This window comes from Pongo abelii, chromosome 5 (assembly GCF_028885655.2).
Source record: "Pongo abelii isolate AG06213 chromosome 5, NHGRI_mPonAbe1-v2.0_pri, whole genome shotgun sequence".
Classification (NCBI taxonomy): domain Eukaryota; kingdom Metazoa; phylum Chordata; class Mammalia; order Primates; family Hominidae; genus Pongo; species Pongo abelii.
Window position 1 is genome coordinate 37,356,669 of NC_071990.2, and position 6,654 is coordinate 37,363,322.

Sequence of the window (6,654 nt, forward strand, 5' to 3'; positions counted from 1 at the left end):
TTGTATTTTTAGTAGACAGGCTTTCACCACATTGGCCAGGCTGGTCTCGAACTCCTGACTTCAAGTGATCTGCCCACCTCGGCCTCCCAAAGTGCTGGGATTATAAGCATGAGCCACCGCGCCCGGACAGAGATCACTTTTAAACGAATCATATTACAAATCAAAAAGTGTCTGGAGGAAAATGCTAGAAAGCACAGGATCTGGAACCAGAGCCCAAAGGAAATGGGGAAGGGGAGGTTAGGGGGATGGGTATCTGGCTTAGAGAAAGGAGTTTATCTTAAATATCTGGAAGAGGGATTACATTTGTGTTTAGAAGATGCACTAGAACCCAGAGGGAAAAGCCAATGCGAAACAGACTTTGCTCCATCAAAGGACTGTCTGATACGGCCTTTCACAGGCAGAATGAGCTTTTCAAGAAGTGAGATCCCTGTTACTGGAAGTGTTCAAGCAGCAGAATTTGGAGGCATCCCCTCTCAAGGATTGTCAGTTCACATTTGTTCTGTACCTACTATGCTCTGCAATAGGGGCAGGGCTGAGAAGCTACAAAAGCAAAGTTATCATGCTTTTGCCTAAATAATATCATGTGATTAGGGCTCTGGCTAAGGTATGTGCAAGGGTGATGAGAGGGAGAGGAAGGTGGAGCTTCCCAGAGGGGGTGACACTGCAGCTGGGTCTCAGGCATGCAGTCAGATACCATGAAAGAATTCCTTGGCAGGGCTGGGCACATCCCAGCACTTTGGGAGGGAGGCTGAGGCGGGAGGATAGCTTGAAGCCAGGAGTTCAAGATCAGCCTGGGCAACAAAGCAAGACCTCATCTCTACCAAAAAAAAAACAAAAAACAAAAAAAAACCTAGGCAGGGTGGTTGGGAGTTGGGGTTAAATGACCTTATATTTTCTAAGATCCTAAAATTAGGCTACATTTATTGCCAGGCGCGGTGGCTCACGCTTGTAATCCCAGCACTTTGGGAGGCCAAGGCGGGCGGATCACGAGTTCGGGAAATCGAGACCATCCTGGCTAACACGGTGAAACCCCGTCTCTACTAAAAATACAAAAAATTAGCCGGGCGTGGTGGCGGGCGTCTGTAGTCCCAGCTACTCGGGAGGCTGAGGCAGGAGAATGGTGTGAACCCGGGAGGTGGAGCTTGCAGTGAGCCGAGATCGTGCCACTGCACTCCAGCCTGGGCGACAGAGCTAGACTCCGTCTCAAAAAAGAAATAAATAAATAAAATTAGGCTACATTTATTAAACAACCTAAAAGTCCATCAGTAGGGTCCTGGCTATATAAATTGAGGTCTATCTTTAGAGTAGAATAATTTTCATCTGAAATATAATCTACGATGTTCTTTACATACTGATATAAAATGATCTACAAGACACACTAGGTGAGAAAAGTAAGGTTCATACACCGTGTGCCATGGACCAAACTTTGAATTTTTTTATTTTTATTTTTTTCTATTTTTATTTTATTTTTATTTATTTATTTTTTCGAGACAGTCTCGCCCTGTCGCCCAGGCTGGAGTGCAGTGGCATGATCTTGGCTCACTGCAACCTCTGCTTCCTAGGTTAAGCAATTCTCCTGCCTCAGCCTCCCAAGTAGCTGGATTACAGGCATGTGCCACCATGCCCTGCTAATTTTTTTGTATTTTTAGTAGACATGGGGTTTCACCATATTGGCCAGGCTGGTCTTGAACTCCTGACCTTGTGATCCGCCCACTTCTGCCTACCAAAGTGCTGGGATTACAGGCGTGAGCCACCCTACCCACCCAACCTTTGAATTTTTAAAAGGGGTTTAGTGGGCTTTTCGGCTCTCAGCTCGGAGGAGGCCAAGGTGCAACTTTCTTCGGCCGTCCAGAATCTGGGTTCATCCGACACCAGCCGCCTCCACCATGTGGCCGAAGTTCGATCCCAGCGAGATCAAAGTCATATACCTGAGGTGCACCGGGGGTGAAGTCGGTGCCACGTCTGCGCTGGCCCCCAGGGTCGGCCCCCTGGACCTGTCTCCAAAAAAGGTTGGTGATGACATTGCCAAGGCAACGGGTGACTGGAAGGGCCTGAGGATTACAGTGAAATTGACCATTGAGAACAGACAGGCCCAGATTGAGGTGGTGCCTTCTGCCTCTGCCCTGATCATCAAAGCCCTCAAGGAATCACCAAGAGACAGAAAGAAATAGAAAAACATTCAACACAGTGGGAATATCACTTTTGATGAGATTGTCAACATTGCTCCACAGATGCGGCACCGATCCTTAGCCAGAGATCTCACTGGAACCATTAAAGAGATCCTGGGGACTGCCCAGTCTGTGGGCTGCAATGTTGATGGCCGCCATTCTCATGACATCATAGATGACATCAACAGTGGTGCTGTGGAATGCCCAGCTAGTTAAGCACAAAAGAAAATATTTCAATAAAGGATCATTTGACAAACAAAACAAAACAAAAAGGTCTAGTGACACACACACACGCGCACTCACGTGCATGTTTTTACTGGCATAATTTAACGTCCCTGGGCCACATGGGTTGCCTTTGAGAGGGGAAGCGGCTAGGAAACAAGTCTGTGAAACTGTATTTTACATACCCTCCTGTGCCCTTAGAATTTTAACTGTGTAAGTGGATTGCCTATTCAAAATAAAATGAAAATAAAACTAAAAGAAACCGTTTTGAAAGAAATTAAGGCCGGGAGTGGTAGCTCACGCCTGTAATCCCAGCACTTTGGGAGGTTGAGATGGTCAGATCACCTGAGGTCAGGAGTTTGAGACCAGCCTGGGCAACATGGTGAAACCCCGTCTCTACTAAAAATACAAAATTAGCCAGGCGTGGTGACAGGCGCCTGTAATCCCAGCTAGTTGGGAGACTGAGGCAGGAGAATCGCTTGAACCCAGGAGGCAGAGGTTGCAGTGAGCTGAGATGGCATCATTGCACTCCAGCCTGGGCGACAAGAGCAAAAGAAACTCCATCTCAAAAAAAAGAAAGAAAAGAAAAGAAAAGAAAGAAAGAAGGAAGGAAGGGAGGGAGGGAGGGAGGGAGGGAGAGAGGGAGGGAAGGAAGGAAGGGAAGACACCTCCCTAGTTCAGCACGCGGCTCCATCATGCGTTCCTTTCCCAGCGTCCAACTCACTCCGTTGAACCTGGCCTGTGGTGAGTCTCCCCCTCAGAGGGGCCTCCCCAGAGAGCTTCTATGGCATTCCCACCTCCCTAAGGCCTGCAGCATAACCGACTCCCAGGTGAGGCGGATGAGGCTGGTCATACACCACCCTTTGCGGAGGGAGGGTCTAGAGCTCTGAATGCTCTGTGATGAGGCTCACGGGTTAAGCATCATCAGGTCTGGAGAAGCTGCCCTCGTCCAGAAAAGAGGAGGGGAAGCAACAGTGGAGGTTCTGCCAGAGAGCGAGGTACATCTCTCACTGATCTGACCTGGGCCCCTCAGCCCCTGGTTTCCATCCCCACCCACCACTGTTCTGGGGGCAGCACAGACCGGCTTCCCCAGCCACCTGCACCGAAGAAAGGCCCAGACAGTAGTGGGACAAAACGGCGCCCCATGAGGGCCCACGGGGTGAGTGCGGAACACGGGCTGGGATGCAGTGGCCTAGACTTCACAGCTAAAGAAACGCCTTTCCTCTTTCTCACAGGCTAACGGTGGCTTGTGGCTGCAGGCCATCAGCCCTCTCTGAAAATTCAGAAGCCAAACCAAACCTCCTTCAGCCAACAAAACCAGACAGCGTCTGACACAGCCTCTTTCTCTCCGTAAAAAGCAGACGTCTTGGATCCAGGTGTGGCAGGACCACCTGCTCTGGCGGAAGGCCAGTGGCCCTCCAGTGGCGGTCTCCTCACCCACCCAGGACAAGAACTGACCTGAGAACCTGGAAATCAAGCTGCTAACACCTCCACCGCACCCCTCGCCCCAGGGGACAAGGTAGTTTTCCAGGCCACACACGCGTGTTTCCCTGATGAGGCATTTTTCTGTATGACAAAACCCTGCTCTTGGCCACTGCCAGAGAGAAATGAATGTGGAGTGTGGTGTGAGGGAAGCCAGGAGGTTTGTTCCCCTCAGGGCTGCCACCACCCCTGGCTGGAGCAGGTGGGGGCCTACAGTGACCACTGGAGGGGTGCCAGGAAAGGGACCCCTCCCCCTACATCATCCCTACACACCTGTGACCATTCCTGAAATTGCACCATGCACATTCATTCTTGGAGGATGAGAAATTGCGTCTCTTAAAATGTTTCCACCCACAGGAGAGGTAATACATTAAGCTGTTATCAGTCATCTACACCTTAATGTGAATTAGTTGATCAGTCTTGGAATGCTACACCTGGAATGAGGCCTAGTCCAGCCCCTTTTTTACAAGTCAGGAAGCTCAGAGCGGGAGGTGACTGACTTAAGGTAAGGCAGCAAGGTGGTGACCAAGTCAAGGGCAGGAAGAGCCCAAAGGGATGGAAGGTGAACAGGTGACTGGGGGATAAGGGAAACCGCAATGTGATCGAGACGAGTGGGGGCACCTTCAAGCATTCATTCCACAGACTAACACAGAGCCGTATTGAGGTTTCCCCCAAGAGAAGGGCCGCTCCCCACCCTGCCCCACCCTAAAGCATAAAATGTCTTTGAAGTCTCCTGTTTAATCTTAAAATTCATTCACTTGCAACATTCTACTCCCTAATATATAGTAATTTGTTTTCTCGTCAACATAATTGTGAGATTTATTGAGTGAGATACCACTTTCCATTTACCAGAAAGGCTGAGATCAAAGTTTGTGGTTCTGGGGACAGGACTGGGATGGCTGCGATGGGAATGTGGAGACCTCTCACCGCATGCCCTTCCCTACCTTTTTAAATTTTGTGCCATCTGCAAACGTTACCTAGTCAAAAAATTAATAAAATACTTAAAAATATGAGTTGGTTAGGACGTGCGGAAATAGGCATTCTTGTTCTGACAGGAGGTGGTGTGGACAGAAACTTCTGTATGTTGGACAATAGTGATATTTATCCAAATGTTAAACAGGCACACCTTTTACCCAATGATATCTGGTCTAGTCTAGGAACTTCACCCACACCTGGGGGAAACGACACCCAAGTCTGTTCACCACTGCATGATTTGTGCTGATCCTGAGAGGCTGGCCTGAGCATCTAACCCTCTTTGAAGACCATGCTGACTCTGAACGAAGATCGCCAGAGCTAGACTTCCTGTCTGGTGATCTTCTCCAACCACCTCTTTTTTTTTTTTTTTTTTGAGACAGAGTCTTGCTCTGTCTCCCAGGCTGGAATGCGGTGGTGTAATTTTGGCTCACTGCAACCTGCGCCTCCCAGTTCAAGCGATTCTCGTGCCTCAGCCTCCCGAGTAGGTGGGATACAGGCACGTGCCACCACACCCAACTAATTTTTATGTTTTTAGTAGAAACAGTGTTTCGCCATGTTGGCCAGGCTGGTCTCCAACTCCTGGCCTCAGGTGATCCACCTGCCTCGGCCTCTCAAAGTGCTGGGATTATAGGCATGAGCCACCACGCCCAGCCACCAACCACCTCTTGTTAAATAACAACTGGGCTGGGTGTGGTGGCTTATCCCCTGTAATCCCAGCACTTTGGGAGACTGAGGTGGGAAGATTGCTCGAGGCCAGGAGTTCAAGACTAGCCTCGGCAACATAGCAAGTCCCCATCTCTACAAAAAAAAATTTTAAACTTAGCTGGGCATGGTGGCATGCACCTGTAGTCCCAGCTATTCAGGAAGCTGAGGTGGGAGGATCACTGGAGCCCAGGAGGTCGAGGCTGCAGTGAGCCATGATTGTGCCACTGCACTCACCCTGGGCGACAGATTGAGATCTTGTCGCAAAAAAAGACAAAAACAACAGATGCCTACAGAGTGCTCGATTCGTGCCCAGCTCTGTTACATAGACTAAACCCTTTCAGTTTTCACAACTTCATGAATTAACTACTATTATCATCAGCCATGTGTGATAGATGAGAATATTAGGGCCTATTAGTGCTAACCTTGCCCAAGGTCACACGTGCTAACCAAGCAAGTGGCAGAGAGTGGATTAATACCAGGGCCCAGGCTCTAAATCGCTGCACTACACTGCTTCTCTGCACAATGGATGGTACATGCGTGCATATTAACCACCATTTATTAAATACCTCTTATTTGCTAAGCCACTGTGCAAGTTACTTTGCAGTGTTTTATACAAGGCCATCTCTATAGCCAGTCCTGTGTTGATTGCAGAATGGGGGTGGGGAGTGCCATTGAGGAAACTGAAGAAAACAGAAGAGACCATTCTCACCTTTAAGAAGCTGACAATACGTGGCCAAGTGCAGTGGCTCACGCCTCTAATCCCAGCACTTTGGGAGACCGAGGCGGGCTGATCACCTGAGATCAGGAGTTCAAGACAAGCCTGGCCAACATGGTGAAACCCCATCTCCACTAAAAATCCAAAAATTAGCGGGGCATGGTGGTGCCTGTAATCCCAGCTACTCGGAAGGCTGGAGCAGGAGAATCATTTGAACCTGGGAGGCAGAGGTTGCAGTGAGCCAAGATCACGCCACTGCACTCCAGCCCGGGCAACAGAGAGAGACTCTGTCTCAAAAAAAAAAAAAAAAAAAAGGAAGTTGACAGTATGTATAAGATGACAACAAGTTTTCCATTTGTGCAACACCTCACAGTTTTCAAAGTCCTT

At 49.0% G+C, this 6,654-nt stretch overlaps 1 pseudogene; it reads left to right on the plus strand.

The window, feature by feature from the left end:
• Positions 1–1,871: 1,871 nt before the first annotated feature.
• LOC100939303 (large ribosomal subunit protein uL11-like) lies at positions 1,872–2,423 on the plus strand (annotated as a pseudogene).
• Positions 2,424–6,654: the final 4,231 nt, after the last annotated feature.